The sequence below is a fragment of the Protopterus annectens genome, chromosome 5.part1 (genome assembly GCF_019279795.1).
Source record: "Protopterus annectens isolate FY-2018-M chromosome 5.part1, PAN1.0, whole genome shotgun sequence".
NCBI classification, from domain to species: domain Eukaryota; kingdom Metazoa; phylum Chordata; order Ceratodontiformes; family Protopteridae; genus Protopterus; species Protopterus annectens.
In genome coordinates this window covers 645,613,526-645,631,311 of record NC_056736.1, presented here as the reverse complement: position 1 = coordinate 645,631,311, position 17,786 = coordinate 645,613,526, and positions in this window count along the sequence as shown.

Sequence of the window (17,786 nt, the reverse complement as noted above, 5' to 3'; positions counted from 1 at the left end):
TATGAAGCTACAAATAGTACCTTACAAGATGTGGCAACACCTACATGTATGACCCAGGAAGGGATGTTAGGGCATAAAAATGAAAAAGCTAACTCCTGTAATAATGTCTTTGGCTACCAAAACATTCATCTTTGACCCCACCTTACTGAACTACATTAAGACGGAGCACAAACAGTAAATCTCCACTGAAAAGATGATGTAGGGAGCAAACTGGTAAGTATTAGATTAGGGCAGCAAATTAGATTAATTAGGGGGTTCTGGTCTGGTAAAATGGTTTAATATCAGCAGATAAAAACAGATAAAAAAACAGGGACACACGTGTTTCATTTTTTTTCTGGAAAAGAAATACTAGTAATTACAAAGGTGTGGGAATTTCATGGAATTTGACATTTTAGCCACTCTTGCCCCACAACTTGCATTTTATCACATTTATTAGTTATCATGTTGTAAACTTGTCTGTACCAGGACTTTGATTTATGTTTGTTTACAGAAGCACTAGAAAATTAAAATCCCACTTCAACAAACTCTCAGCATAGATTTCTAACAAAAAAATGATTTTGAACACTTTTAAAACAAAATCCATAATTGTTGGCACAAAGGTACTCAAAAACTCACCAACTCCTTGCATATCAGATCTTCAGACACTATACATATTAAAATGCCTCTTCCTTTAAATACCTAGACTCAACTAGAATAAAATAAATTACATCCTATTCAGGGCTAGACACATATCTCGATAACCTAGCCTACTGAAATCACGCACTAAGGGGTCCACGTCAGGTGATTCCTGTATAGACCTATCTGCTTACCACACCTGATGGTGCTGTTAATCAGGAATAACCATAAAACATTAACAAAAGGATGTATCTCCAAGTTGGTGCTAACCTTAATCTCAGTCTTTTTAACACTTAATGTTGGGAATTAATCCCGTTTTCTTTTCGATACTTAGGTGCACTGCCTGTCAGCAGGCCAAAACCAAGTAAATGCAGAAGAGCTAAGCAAATGATGAACCTTTACTTAGTCCCATGGAAAAACAAATAACAAGGGGTTGGGGGATGTCATGGTGGTTGAGGTATTCATGTCACAAACACAAAATACAGGATTTGAGTCTCAACTTTGAGAAATTGGCTAGACTTAAAATGGCCTGCAAGGCAGCTAGCCTACTACTTACATATAAACCTATAAGAATAAGAAACTTCAGACTTTTTTGCAGAAGACTTGAAAATAAATAATAGCAGATTATTTGCTTAGCATTTCCGTATTTACTTGGTTTTAACAGGCATTGCATCTAGTTATTGAAAAGAGGATTATTTCCCAATATTAAGATCCTACAGAGACTATCGAAATTATCACAACTTTGATATATACCCCTTTTTTTATAAAATATCCTGTACTACACAAAACGATCAGCCATACACAAAGGCACAGACTAACATTTACTGCTGCTGCCTAAAAAAAATGAATGAAAAAAATTTCAAACTCTTTCCAGTAAAGTTTGCAAATTTATCATTCTCTTCCCAGATAAGAACTTCACTGCTCAAACAAAGCAAAAGAAAAATGTCTTCCAGTTAGTCATAGAAAGACCGTGTATTGACTTCTCACTTATTTAAACTCCTGCACCCAAATTCATCTAGCCTGTTAGCCATCAAGCTCTACTCAGAAACACCCTCCTACAACCTCAGACGCCAAGATTATGATGCATGATTGCTTGAAAAAAACATCTTCCAAACTTCAGTTTACAGGTATGCTTTCTCTAGTCTAGGCTCAAAACTTTGGGAATCTCTTCCACCTCATCTGAAAGAAATTACCTCTTATCCAACATTTAGAACTGAGTTGAAATCTCACCTGTATATATCCAAGCAAAAGGTAACTGCTCACAAACAGGGCATATAATATAATATCTCTTCCACCTCTGTCAACAACTCACTGTTACATAACTTCTTTATGCCTGTATACTTACAGTAAACAAGTAATAATGCCCAACAGAGTGTGTGTGTTATTGTGGAAATAACATCAGCCTAGGGGTGTTCTGAAGCCCAATGCCACAGGTGGAGGGCCTCTGCAGGAAGGACTTTATTTCCACAGTAATACACACGCTGGAGGGCATTATTGTGCTTACAGAATGGGCTGTCTGTAAAAGTGTTGTGTTTTACTTACTTATTTATGTTTTATTACTATATTATTTTTTATATATTTTTGATGTAAAATAGTTCCTCCACCTAATGTTTCAAGCTTGGTGTAGTATATGTTGATGTTGGATGAAGCATTTTACATCTAAATATATAACATTTTTAAAAAAATCCAGGTATTTATTTCATTTTTTGGTCTCTTACTCCTAAAATGTTTGGTTTGCTGCCAGTCATTGGAGATTGAAGTTAGTAAATAATGACACACATTTCAGTATCAGACTTTTATTTCCTTCAGAAAATTCATGCTAACAGGAATTCTTTTTTTAAGTAACTCTATTATTTTATAAGACAAATAATTAACATCTGTTCCTATTTCTGAGCCTTTGTTCACCCTTTATTTTAGACTTTATCCAGATTTCTTCAGCTGAAAGGTACAGCGGTATGCAAGCCTCTTTACTGCTGTTGCTGCCAATAGTCAATTTCACTGACTTAACTCTGTCTCTCTCTCACACACACAAACACACACACACACACACACACACACACACACACACACACACACACACACACACACACACACACACACACACACACACCTCTGCTTCAGAAAATGCATGCTAACACAAATTTGAAACAGCAATATTTAAAATACGTTCTTATTTTGAGCTTTTGTCCCCCATTTATTTTGGCTTTATCAAGATATATTTGAGCTAAGAGGTCGAGAGCATACCTCAAAATCTATTAGAACAATAAATCTAGACAAAGCCTAAAATAATGGTGGGACAAAGGACCAAAAATAGGGACAGATATTAAATGCTGTTCTTATAAACCTAGAAAGTTCCTAGAATAACAGGATTTGTGTCAACATGCATTTTCTGAAGGATATAACATTTGAAACTTAAATTTGTGTATTCATTTCGTGATTTGATTTGCCAGAAAACCATAAATGTTATGAGGAAAAGATGAAAATTATGAGGCAAAAATCTGGATATTCATATTCTGTGAAAATCTAGACAGTTGAAAGGTATGGTTGAGAGGTACACTAAGCTCTTAACTGCTGCCAGGGATTGCCCTCACTTTCATTCTTCACTCTTTGTCTCACACACACACACACACACACACACACACACACACACACACACACACACACACACACACACACACACACACACACACAGTCTCTTCTGCTTTTATGCATGCATTCATTCACACATGCAGACGGAAACAAACACCCACACACACACACACACACACACACACACACACACACACACACACACACACACACACACACACACACATGCGTGCACGCGCACACAAACACACACGCATGCAAACACACACACACACTTTTTTATGTTTCATTTATTTTTTTTTTCATTGTGACATAGCTCAATCTCTGTCTTACTCTCATACATGCATACACTCACACACATGCATAAACACATACACATGCATATGTGTCTTTTATTTTAATGTTTTTTCTTTTTTTTTCTTTTTTATCTTACACTTGCTAAACAGCAAAAGCACTGCTTAGCAAGCATAAAGTAATGGCAGCCTTTAGGTATTTTCAGTCCGAGCTCCACAGCAGCTTGATATGCTGCCATGATACAGGACACATGTATTCACATAAGTCAGTGCTGTCACATCTTGATGTAATTGCTGTAAAAATCACCCACCTTATACTTATTTATATTACCAAGTAACGGCATGCAAGGATATGCCATTCGTCTGTATTCTTAGACATTTATTTTTACATTCCAGGTTCAACATTTACCTTGGAAATCCAGCAATTGCAAGAGTTTTAGTTCAGTGGCCTTAAATCTAAAATGTACAGATTTTCAATGAATGTCCACATTTTGCCTTCGTATGTTTGTAATGGAAAATCATTAAAGAGTGAAGCTAGAAAATAATGACACACACTTCAGTTTCAGACTTCATATCCCTCAGAACAAACATAAAAATAGTAATGCAAAACCTGTTATTCCATCAACTAAGTTTGCAAAACCACAGTGTTTAAAAACTCTTCCCATTGTTAGGCCTTTATCACACTTATTTATGCCTTGGTCCAGCTTTGTTGGTCTAAGAGGTTGGGAGGGATGTACACATTGCAAAAACCTGTAAGAAAGCAGTACAATTTGCAAAACAGTATCGCAAAAACAGATATACTAAGCACTAAGTCAGCTATGCACCCTGAGCAACAGACAAAAGACAACTATCCATGAATCCAAAAGTTCAAAAACAAGGATATGGCACAGTTATCATCACTTGTACATGGTGCTGGCTGTGTGTATATGGGGGTGGGGCGGTAGGAGACCTAAGCTGACACAAAAGGTTTTGAGTGTGTGAGAGTAAGTAAGAGAAACAGACGGGCATTTGAATAAAGTATCAAATGGGCACTGAGACCGAATAAGCTTTAAGTCTTATGACTGACCCATTTAACTGTATAACAGTTACAGCAGCAAACAACCCACAAACTAATGCCATGTGTCAAATTAATCTTCCAATTTCTAAAACTGCTTTCCTCTCTGTTTGGCACTGTTGCTCTTGTTGCGCAAACACGGTTGGTGTCATTGTTTGGGTTTGCGCACTACCAGTAAACATGATAATAGGCATTGGCAGGATATCATTCATAGCTATTGCTTTTCTCCCTGCTTGGACATGTCTAGTGGTAGAAGGGAAGGTGCCCAATGTAGGGTTAAAGATGGGGTGCTGAAGAGTTCAGAATCTTCACTGGACTCCTCGTAAAGTGCCACAGCAAAAGGCTTTTGCAGGGGGACTATACCAGCTCCCACTACAAGTCTGAGGCTTGGAATAGTCTGGCCAAGGCTGTCTCCAGTGTGACTTGCATTCCACACACTGGAGAACAGTGTAGGCATCACTTTAATGACCTGAAAATCCCACAGTTGTTTAAGTATACTGATAAAGAGAATTTATAGTAGACAGAATGCTGCATGTAGGCAAGACTGGTATGCATAATGCTCTTCTCTTTTTTTCCTTCTCTTAATTCCACAGCCAATGCAGAGCGTATGGCAAATAGAGAGGCCCATGCTGAGCATATAGACAGACTGGGGGAAGCAAGGGGAATGTATGCAGGACAATAGAAGTATTGTTTTAGCTTTTACATTTATTTCTTGTCTATACAGTTGTAGCAAAGTAAGCATGCATATCATAACTGTAAAAGCAAGCATGCATGCTTCAGTCTGTAGCACAAGCCAAATGCAGGAGTCAAGTCTAAGACTATAGTCAGATGTGGGTTCAAATACCACAAGTAACAAATAGAGATTAGTAAATCCTTTAAAAATATTACATAAATTAACTTCTACACAAGTGACATTAATGCCCTGCTGGTAACTTAATCTGTATAACTGGACCAAGCATATGTGCAATATATGCACATTGCAAGGCTTACTTTGAGCAATGCTTACTTATAGTTTGTAGTTAAGTATACCTAAATGTAAATGTTCAGATAAAGTATTTTATTATTGTGATAATGCATTGTATGTCACATATGATGGTACTAATTTTTATCTATTTTTTCTGTCACCCCAACCCTTATCTCTCTTTTTTTTTCTATGTGTCTTCAAAACGTTTCCATGTCATCCATCTCTGACAAATCACAAAATGCTTTACAACACAGGGAGGTAGGCCAACCCCAGTGGCTCAGCCTGCCCCACTCCACTTGCTCCGGCATCAATGCCCAGCACATCTGGGACCCAACCTTGCAGTACTGTCTCCATGGCCTGTGCACTACCTGCACCCTCAGGTAACACTACCCCAGCAGCTGGTAATATGGTACCCCCTGGGAGTACTGGCAGAGGTGGGGATTTTATCACCCACCAGGCGATGCCATGGACACCAACCTTAGCATCTCCTACATCACCCACCAGGAGATGCTAGGGTTGGTGTCCATGGTCGTGCACAGCACCATTGGTACATGCCTATGCCGGATGGAGAGGCTGCTCTTCCTTATGGTGCATAGGAGAAGATATCAAGTACTCCAAAAGCCAGCAGAGAAATGGGACAGTGATAACAGTCCAGCAGGTAATGACTAGATTCTCACTTTCACCATGTTTGATGGGCAAGGGCATCTGTTGTCCCCTCCTTAATTCCAATCATGGTGTCTGCCAAACTTTTGTGTCCCTCACCATCACTGTGTAGTGCCTTGTTTGTCCTGTTTGTTTGCATCTGCTTCCTCATCTAACCTATTTATCTGACCCAGAAATACCAACCCCCTTACCCAACATTCCTCTCTTAATGAAGTAAAAAAAAAAAAAAAAAAAAAAAAAAAAAAGGGCACCTATCCCACAAAAAAAAAAAATATATATATATATAATATATATATATATATATATATATATATATATATATATATATATATATATATATATATATCATCCCATACATAACGCTCCACTTCACACGCATGTCTTTTTGACACACTTGAATCAGTACAATTGGCTATACAACATAATTGTGTTGTTGTTGCTCTTCTTTGTTGAGGTGACAGTCCGAATTCAGCTAATATTCTATACCATATTTTCATATTACATTGTTGAAGAAGTGGATAGCTATGGTTCTTTCCTACCTGTCTTCTGCACATTCCTATATTGCTTTCTCTTTGTTCTTCCCCTGCTTGTCCCCCATGTCACCACTTTCCTATCTATCCCATTTTAACACCTTTAATTTGGTCAAAAACTAGACTCACACTCAACATAAATAAATAAATAAAAAAGCAGCCATGGAGCCCTTCACTTTTTATCCTGTGCCAATGCTAAGCGATGGTGAACGGCTCTTCAGTGTTGTGGTTACCTCCAAGCAATGCTGCTTAAACAGGTTGCACTGAAGTAACACACAGTACATGTAGACTAAAGAATTATTTCACTGCACCAAGCCTATATCATATGGGCTCCAAAAGAAATGTCAGTACATTTACACCTGCTGCCACAGACTCAGCTAAGCAGCAAATGTGTTTCATACACTCCGTGCTCAGATCGCTCATAATTTTATCACCGAGTTTCACATTTGCTTGATGCTTAACTATGTGCAAACAGGGAAAGCAGTAGAAATGTGTATCGCACATGCGCAAACACTTTGCCATCAATTGTGCAAACCAGCTGCTCAATGGTGCACTATGGAAAGTGCACAACAGCATGTATTACTTATGTTTACTGTTCATTTAGTCTTCACCCAATGAAAGTACATGTAAACACACAAGGGAAGGCACTTTTTAAGGCAAGAACACACATTTACACTGCAGCCATCTGTTACTTCCACTCATACTCTTCAGACCTGGTCTCTCAGTACTTGTTCACAAATATATTAACTATACTACAGGAATAAATAACACATGCTTTTTATATGCTATGCACATCTTTACAATTACAATAAACATTCAGATTTTCCAGTACTTGTAATGTGGACAGCTGTTTGCATATAGTTTGTAAAGTTATTTCTTAAAATATACCTGCAGATTGAAAACACAACAGCAAATGATACACTTTGCACACTCGTCAATCTGGTAACATGCATAACTTTAATATCTTGACAGCTGTACATGTCTAGCTATCCATTACAGATAATCCTCCCAACATCTTCTCTCAGACATCCAATGATGATGTCATCCACTATAAGTTGTCCTGCAGCCTTGTAAAAGTCAGAATTGTGCTGAGGCACTTGTGTTAAGTACTGAATTTTCTAGTCTATGTACTCAGGTAGAGGTTCTAATCTCACTGCAGTCAACTGCTGTGTGTGTGTGTGTGTGTGTGTGTGTGTGTGTGTGTGTGTGTGTGTGTGTGTGTGTGTGTGTGTCTTTGTGCCATTGCTTGACATTAGAGAGAGCATTTTACAGCAGCATGTGGGATACCACTATTACCATCTTTCTGTTATCAGAATCTGCTGATATCATAACCTATAAAGTATTCTCCGATACTATAAAAGCTAGTATTGTGTTCTGGCAATTGTGTTAAGTACTGTGGTCTGTAAATAGGTACTTTTAGAATGATATGTGAATCCACAGCTATGTCCAACCCTCCTTCATTTTGTTGTAGCATACAATGATTATGCCATCCTGTATAACACGCACTCCGACAGTATTCAAGACAAACCTGTGCTGTAGCAGTAACATTAACTACTGTTATTAACTACTGTGTTTGCAATGTCCTTTAACTACACATATAGGTGTTCTAATCTGACAGCAAGCTACTTGTGTGTCAATACATCACTTATGAAACAGTTTTACACAATTTTACTCCACATCCATGCCCTACAGGGCTTTCGACATGTTCTCCTCAGCATGCAATGATGCTTTCATACTTCATAAACTGCACTGTGACATTGTTACAGTCAGAAATATGTGGTGCCTCTACTATGACATTGCATGGCATTCATATCCTATGCCTACACAGGTGTAATGTTCATATCAGGTTCAGTGTAATGCTGTGCATTTGGTTGCTAGTACATTGTGGTCATTGTGTTATCTTTGAAATAGCTCATTTCACTACCACTTGGGGTACCATTTATGTAGCCCCACACATCTTCCTTTGTCCTCTGGCCATATAACATCCTTCGTGCAGATGAGTGAAGAAAGTCCACATGTCAATATGCAAACACACATCGTGAAGCAGAGTCCTTCCATGAGACTATGCAAGCTATCCCCAGACCACTGATGGGTGATTCCTAATTCTATCATGGTGAGGTGCACATGCCCCATTAGGACAGTGGCAGAATGTAATGCAATCCAAGAAATTTTATTTATTTGTTTTATTTTACATTTATTGACCGGGATTGTCTGACTGAGCTGAAGAGCCCTTTTTCAGCAGAGGCCTGGGGAGAAAAGCTCCAACATTTTAAACAATTTTCATTATAAATTTGCATTAAACAGCAATGTTACAGCATTATTACAAGGCATTAAGTAGGAATGCAATGTTATATAGTGTCAATAATCAGGAGTATAACATAACTATTTCAAGACATATAAAAATAAATATGTCCTTAAGATGAATATAATTTTGGGGGTAAGTGGTTACAAAAACCCAGTTTTATCATAATGTAGTTGCATGAAGACAATTACAATAGAATGTTTCTCTAAGGCGATTTGCTTAATAGATTTTTAGAAGACAGTAGAAAGAGTAATCAAGGAAGATTAGAGAGAGCGAGTGAGAAGAGCGAGTTAAGGGCAGAATGTAGATTAAGGTATGAGAAGTAGGGGATTTTTAAGGAGGGAGAGTGCAGTAGCAGAACCAGTGACTTTTAAAATGCTCTTTGGTGGCTGTCTTAAATTGTTTAGGATGTGTAAATATACCTATACACACAATAGTTTTACTATCTTCCATAAAATACATATAGGCATTTTTGCTTTCATTTTATAATTATGGCTCGAATTTCATGTGATATTGGCCATCAGCCTAATAGTGTCCTATGACCCTATGATCACTTGGCATGTCAGGGATGCTGTCATTGACATGTACTATATTGAGGTATGGATGTACAGCATGGCTACAAGAGGGTATTACAATCTGTATTGTGAGCAAATGTATTGATGGCCATTGCTGCCATTACATCACATGCTCCTTTCATAACAGCTGTAGTAATACACCCCCTGGGAACTGTTGACATAGGTTCATAGGTTCATAAGAGGTTACTAGGCTAATTATCCTACAGCCATTACAAGACTATCCATGTTCATCCCAAGTAGCCCCAATTGTCCTTATTAGGTGGAAGTAATTTGCAGAGCGACCTATGGGCCAAACAGACTACCCTTGTCCATAAGGGACATGGGTCCCACCCCCAGGGTTAATTTGCAGTCTCCCGTCTATTTGTCTAGGTTGTGCTTGAATAGGGTCAGTCAGGAGATCTGCTTCATGTGATTTGAAAGTTTATTCCAGAGGAGTGGCAGTCTCTGGGAGATATATATATCTCTTAAGCATATTCTGTTAATGTCACAGGCTAGGTTAAGATCCCTAGAGCAACTGACTCTTGTGCCATTCGATCTGCAGATGTGCAGCATTTACATCAGGACAGGGTCTGAGACTGCCTTGTATTCCAGGCACCAGTCACCTCTCAGAAGCCAATATGATACAGAGTACAGTGACAGGGCTTTCAATCTATCCACGTATGTCATGGCATGGTTTGGAGGCCCTGTATTTTCTTGTTGAGAAACCCCTGTAGTCTCTCCAGCAGCTGCAGGAATCTGGTGAGGTACATGCAACAGGGAGAATTGTACTCTATTAATGTTCTGCTGAGGGTCAAGTACAGTGGCGTTATAACATCCTGAGGCCTGGATGCAATGCCCTTACTTATGAGCTGCACAATGTAGGAAGCTTTCCTTACCACCATGAAAACTTGGTGATCGAAGGTCAATTTGCTATCTACCTGTGTTCCCAGGTCTCATACCACTGGTTTGGAGCTTGGGGGGGGGGGTGTTGTCAATACTATAATTAGTGGGGAATTCCACTTTGACAAAAGCAGTAATAATGACATTTTTTTTGCATTTAGTTGTAGACCGTGGCTTTGGCACCAATCATTTGTCTGTGCTAGCCCCTCTTGTAATATGTTAACATCATTGGTGGACTCAATGATTGCACTCAGTTTGCAAGCATCAGCAAAACTGTTAAGCCAAAAGCCATCTACTGTAGCCTGGACTTCCAAAAAATAGATTCCAACAGTAAAGGTCCCGGCACAGATCCATGTGGCATGCTGCTGGTGACAGCTCTACAGGGTGAATCACCATCTTTGATAGAATGTGTTCTGTCGGTGAGCCAATTGGCTATCTGTCGAGTAATGTAAGGGTTACTCCCCAGCTGGGAGAGTTTCTCAATGATGCCTGAGTGGGGGATTGTGTCAAAGGCCTTGGCCAGGCAAGATAGGCGGTATGCATAGGTTTAATAGGCATGATTTACCCTTATCAAAGCCAAATTGGTTTGTGTCTAGAGGGTGAAGGTCACCTATGTTCTTGTTGATAAGGTCCATGATGATTCTTTTCATGGCCTTACAGATGAGACTGGTTAGACTTAAGGGTCTATAGTTCCCACAGTTGGTTGATGCCCCCCCCCCCTTTGTGAAAGGGATTACTGTTGCTATTTTTCACTCTGCTGGAACAAAGGCAGTTCTCAGGCTATGGTTAAAAAGGATGCTAAGTGGATCCACTATGTCCTGTTTTAGACTACATAGCAAGCAACCTGGGATGTTATCTGGTACTATTGAGGCCATGTTTTTAGCCTTGGAGAGTGCAGATATGACTTGATCTCTAGAAATACTTGGCAGAGGACTGTTGTCAGGTATGCTTTGGAGTATGACCTGTGTGTCCAGGGGGTGAATTTTCCGCCAAATCACCACATCTTGCAGGCTGACAATTTCCTCCACTGCAACTTCACGTTCAGACTCCTAGTATTAAGCAGCAGAACCTTGAGTTTGCATCCACTGCAGTTTTTTATGTCTGAACTTTTGTTGTTTTGACATTGCCTGAAAAAGGCACTATGTGGGAGGCAAGTCCCTTTACCAGTATCTGATAGCCTAGAGGACACAGGTGCAGACAATCTCTGGCAAAACAGTGTGGCCTGTCAGCCATCTCATTCCAGACTGAGAGATACTGGATCCCCCTGGATTGACACCAGATGATAAACCAGTTGCTGATGTTGATCATTTCTTGTTTACATTGTGTCATCATCCTGAGTGATGGTACATTCTGGAGTCTATTTTAGATAAATGAAGATGCAATCTCTCGAATACTCATATGAGTGAATAATAATCATAACATCAGAAGTGGTATTTTGGGATTGCAGTACAATGAAGAGTGGGATATTTGCCCTTTCCTCACTGTAGTGCAACCTCGGAGTAGGAATATATATATTTAATGGGGGGTGTGGGGGGAACAGCCCCCCACAATACAAATTTCGATGTTATGATTATTCGCTCACATGAGTGTTCGAGAGATTGCGTTTTCGTTTATCTGACATAGACCCACATTCTGCATATACATTCACTGTGCAGTCCATACTATATCATGTTGATATGTGATTAGTGTTCCTGTTACAACTGTCTTCATTGACATTACCTCATCTGCTGTACATTACCATGTTTCACCTGTCCTTTTTCCCTGTGTTTATTCCTGCGATTCATCTGTGTGTCCCTATTCAATACACACACACTTCCCCTGACTGTTTGTTTATAATGCAGTCTATGTACCCGTACTGATCATTTGCACAACTTTTATTCAATATGCCTGAAACAGATTTCCACACAACTCTGCACTGTATACATGGTCATGTAAAGTGTTGGAACTATATACATTGCTTTATTAATAACCCTGGTAATCACTGTGGCATTTTGCGCAAACATGCAGTCCTAATTTGCCTGCAGGTCAATAGGTTTACATGTCTGCTGCTGTCCATGTTGCTTTACATGGTTTCCTAGTTGAAAATACTATTGCTAGCCAGAAAACCACATTTGTTTATGTTTAAACATGATGCACGGCATACATATGCAATTAGCACTGCTGCTCACCGGGCAAACATGTAAACCCTGTGTAGGCTTTGCGCTAAGGCTACATAGAGTTTATTGAATCCCCAGGATTGTACATTTTCAGGAAAAACAACAGGGGTTAGTGAAGGATAAAAAGTAAGAAACGCACTACAGGTGTGAACATTCATCTTTCTTTCAGGTGAGATTTATTATCAGTATGCTGCAGACAACACTTCTCCCAGGCTCTAACTGGCTTTCTTTGTAGGAGAACATTTTAACATAAGTTGACCTTGTACTAAAGATGAATTGAACATGTTAAATCATGCCCTGTATGCTTACTAGGCAAAACAGCATGAACTCCATTAAAGTAATCTGAGAACTTTTATTGGGTTATGTTTCTTTTTGTTACAGGGTTGTTGACTGGCTTCCAGAGTCATTTATTTTGGAGGTGCCAGTCCACAATTATTTTAGGGAATTTATGTGGAATGGAAAAGATATGGCACAGTGTTATATAAGTGCAGTTATTAAAAATATGCCAAAAGAGCTGTGTAATCATAATTTATGTGGAAAAACATGATATGTAGTTTTAAATATAGGGTTGGCAACTGTGTTGGCTCTGGGTGGGCGTTGTGCCACTTTGCTGGACTTTGTATATAAGAAAAGAGGCTGGTGGCCTAGTGAGACTAACTGTCAAAAAAGTGAAAATAAATTAAAAAATGTGAAGAAAAGAAAGCTAAAATGGTCAGAATGAGAAATGCGGTGTGATAGGCACTGGGATGTATCAGGTACTGAGTGAGTGAAACAAGGTGCAAGGAATAAGAGCTACAGGGAAGGACTATGTGTGAATGTGAACTATGCCGGAAAGGACTGCAGCTTGTAAAAAAGTGATCTAATAATGTCATTGACAATCCTATAACTTGGCTGGAGGCAGGATAAAGACTCATGCTTTCAGAATGCTGGGGAGGGGGTGAAACTTAGTTGTGGAGAAAGAGTTATGATGGTACAGGTAGTAATGCAGAAAGCTGAAAAATAATTTGAGGTAGTTAGTCTGTTCTAGAGTGATGGTAGACACATACTCCCCTTAGACCTCAAACAACACTATTTTTGTGCGAACTGAAAAATACAGCTAGATGTTTGCAGTCATCTATAAGAACTTTGGAAACCTTTCTGTGAGAGATGGAAGGCAGGCAGGCAGGCATACCCCTACTGCCACCCTTTAAGTGCAGTCAGTTACAAGGGCAGTAGAAAAGAAAGACAATAAATATGCATGTGTATATGTGTGGGTGTGTGTGGGAGTATGTGGGTGTCTGTCTGTCTGTGCAGATATGCATGTGTGTATGTTGCACAGGCTAATTTTTTTTCAAAAGCCTTTGTGAAGGGATGACCCACCCTCTTCCAAACTCAGTGGCTAACTAGAAACATTGTGATGAGGGAGATGACTGACAAAATCATGTCACTGTAAAGGCTATGCCCCTGCAATAGAGCCACTATGCAATGAAACAACTGAGCAGCAGCAGCAGATAAAACTAATACAACTGAAGAAGTAACCAGCACTTGTACAGATTAAGACACACCATGGATGTTCTCTCATGTTTGGGCAGAGCAGAGATGAGATGGCTGACAGACCAAAATAGCTAGAATGACAAGCAAGCATTCTAGCATCTGACCTGAAATTAACCCTTACTTTAGTTACCTGCAATAGTTATCTATATACTACTGTACATTTCAAAGTACTTGTGTTTGTTTTATTTTATTTATTATTTGTCTAGCAGAACTTATCTAAGAACCCTTTTCAGCCATGACATGGGTAATGAGGCATAGATAAAAACAGTGTTGGATTATAATAGGGCAAAATGGGTAGCTGATCAGTGCCCACAGCTTGGGGGGGGGGGGGGGGGCAGGTGTGGCTAGCCAAACATTTTTTTTTTTAATTTTAACTCATTAGCACCTATAGTGCAACCTGCAGAATAAAATTAATTTAAATAAAGTCTTTCTCACAAACCTGGACCAAAGTATAGGAAGTAGCTGCATGAGTTCCATCCCCTGGAAGCAGACAGTAATAGGAAGTAGCAGCATGAGTTCCATCCCCCAGAAGCAGACAGTAATAGGAAGTTGCAGCATGAGTTCCATCCCCTGGGAGCAGACAGTAATAGGAAGTAGCAGCATGAGTTCCATCCCCTGGAAGCAGACAGTAATAGGAAGTAGCAGCATGAGTTCCATCCCCGGAAGCAGTCAGTAATAGGAAGTAGCAGCATGAGTTCCATCCCCCGGAAGCAGACAGTAATAGGAAGTAGCAGCATGAGTTCCATCCCCTGGAAGCAGACAGTAATAGGAAGTAGCTGCTTTTGAATGAAACACTCAAAGAGACTTGGAGCTTTTGAAGCTCACTGCACTCTGGGAACAGTTAAATAGTGCTGCTACTTTGAAACACCTCCTGCTGCTTGGAACTCTCAGAGAAGGTTTTATAGGCGCTGCTGTTCTGAAACTGTGGAAACTCACAGGTAAGGTTTGAAACACCTTGGCACTGAAACTCACTTGGTGCAGGAAGAAGACGACTGAAATCACGCATACTGGAGCAACATTTTATAGGTTTTGCTGGTGTGTATGAGCCCCACAAAGCTGAACAGAGTTTTTCATAACTCTTCTTATTAAATTCAATTAATATTTTTTAATTAATCATAATTCTTATTAAAATTTGTTAGGTTAAGTGAGGATAAGACCCAGGGTCCTGTGGACCATTATTAATGACAGTTTTCTGTCTAGAGCAAATACACTTTAACATTATGTGTTCTGCCAGACAACCAATTACAAATTTTGTGAACTGTGTATGGGTTAATATTGAGTTGGGAAAGTTTTTCAATAATCTCAGCATGAGAGATAGCGTCAAAGGCTTTGGCAAGGTCTAGATAAGCAGTGTGGATCATATGTCCCTTATCCATGACCTCAGTTACCCTATCAAAGACCTCAAGCAGGATAAGCAGGCACAATTTACCTTTTACAAAGCCAAACTGATGTGTATCCAAGGATATACAGTCACCTATATCATTGTTTATTTGTTCAGCTATATGTTCCAAAGCCTTGCAAATAATATTAGTGAGACTGGCTACTGAGACTTGTCTGCATATATCAACTGGACATAAGCTGATTTAAGTATATTTTCTGCACTTATTTAAGATTTGAGTGAGTAAATATTGTGTGTCTTGGATTCAGTAAATCTTGTGTGTGTCTCTGAATCTCTGCAGTTAGCCATCTGAGCTCACTGAAAGTTGTTAGACTGCTTTGAAATTCCATTGTTAGTGTTAATTAGCTTGGGGGTTTCTGCTAACATTAAAATCTGTGTTGGTTACATTTCTAGTAATCATTTTAAATCAAGTTGCTGGCTACTGAGACATGTCTGCATATATCAACTGGACATAAGCTGATTTAAGTATATTTTCTGCACTTATTTAAGATTTGAGTGAGTAAATATTGTGTGTCTTAGATTCAGTAAATATTGTGTGTGTCTCTGAATCTCTGTAGTTAGCCATCTGAGCTCACTGAAAGTTGTTAGACTGCTTTGAAATTCCATTGGTAGTGTTAATTAGCTTGGGGGTTTCTGCTAACATTAAAATCTGTGTTGGTTACATTTCTAGTAATCATTTTAAATCAAGTTGCTGGCTACTGATACATGTCTGCATATATCAACTGGACATAAGCTGATTTAAGTATATTTTCTGCACTTATTTAAGATTCGAGTGAGTAAATATTGTGTGTCTTGGATTCAGTAAATATTGTATGTGTCCCTGAATCTCTGCAGTTAGCCATCTGAGCTCACTGAAAGTTGTTAGACTGCTTTGAAATTCCATTGTTAGTGTTAATTAGCTTGGGGATTTCTGCTAACATTAAAATATGTGTTGGTTACATTTCTAGTAATCATTTTAAATCAAGTTGCTGGCTACTGAGACTTGTCTGCATATATCAACTGGACATAAGCTGATTTAAGTATATTTTCTGCACTTATTTAAGATTTGAGTGAGTAAATATTGTGTGTCTTGGATTCAGTAAATATTGTGTGTGTCTCTGAATCTCTGCAGTAGTGTCTGTGGAATTGCCCGCCCCTGCTGTAAATCTATTTTTGCACATTCCTCCTGGACCCATCTCATTCGCTCACTCAACTGAGTACAGTGAGATCATATTATGATTTTGGATACTCTTACCAGTCCCATCTCCTCTGCAGTGTACAGAGAGAGCACTTGGGAAGGGCATTCCCCTATAGTATCTTAATCTGCTCTGTTTCCTCCATCTCAAAAAAAAATAATTTTTTTTTTGCACTTTAACTGCCTTACTATATTTGTGTTTCTTCCTACTTTATTACCTTATTTTGCTTTTGCCTCTTTTAAAACTACTCAATTAAATTTATTCTGCTGCCTTTATTACTGCTTGTTAGTAGCCTGATTAAATTGTAACTGTTATTCTAAGGCCCTTGGTTTAAGCACTTGGGCTTCAAACCAGTTGTTTTACATTAGGAAGGTTTGTGGTCTGCACTGTTGTGGCAGGACAGGTAGCGTACATCCTTCTAAGTTGGGAACTGCTGATTGAAGGCTCAGTGTCTGTTATTCTAAAAGTTTATTAGTTCTAGGTTAAGGACTTGGGCTTCAGGCCAGTTATTTTACATTAAGAAGGTTTGAGGTCTGCACTCTTGTGGGTGGAGAGGTTAGATTCTGCCCTTCTGAGCTGGGAATTTCTGGTTAAAGGCTTATTGCACATGCTTACTTGAACTGTTTCTTTCTGAAATCGGTACGCCTTGTTTGCTGTAGCATAGACTAGATTCAGGCCGGCTGGATCTAACTTTGTTTGTATGAATTGTGCTCTGACCCAGGCCGTCTTTTTTTGGAGAAGGTTTCTCTGTACCCTAGTGGCAGGACTGTGCAGTTAGAACTTGTCTGATTGAAGACTGCTGGAACAGAGCTCAGTTTTAAGCTTTTTAACTAGTCAATTGGGTAAAGTGTTGTTTTGATTGTATCTGCTCTATTTTCTGGAATATATATATATATATATATATATATATATATATATATATATATATATATATATATATATATATATAGATAGATATACTTCTTTCTAGCCTTTCTGAACTAGTATAGTCCAGTTTTCATGTTATTGCTGAATCCAGGGTTGTGTTACAAGTTTATGTGTTGCCATACCTTACTTGGA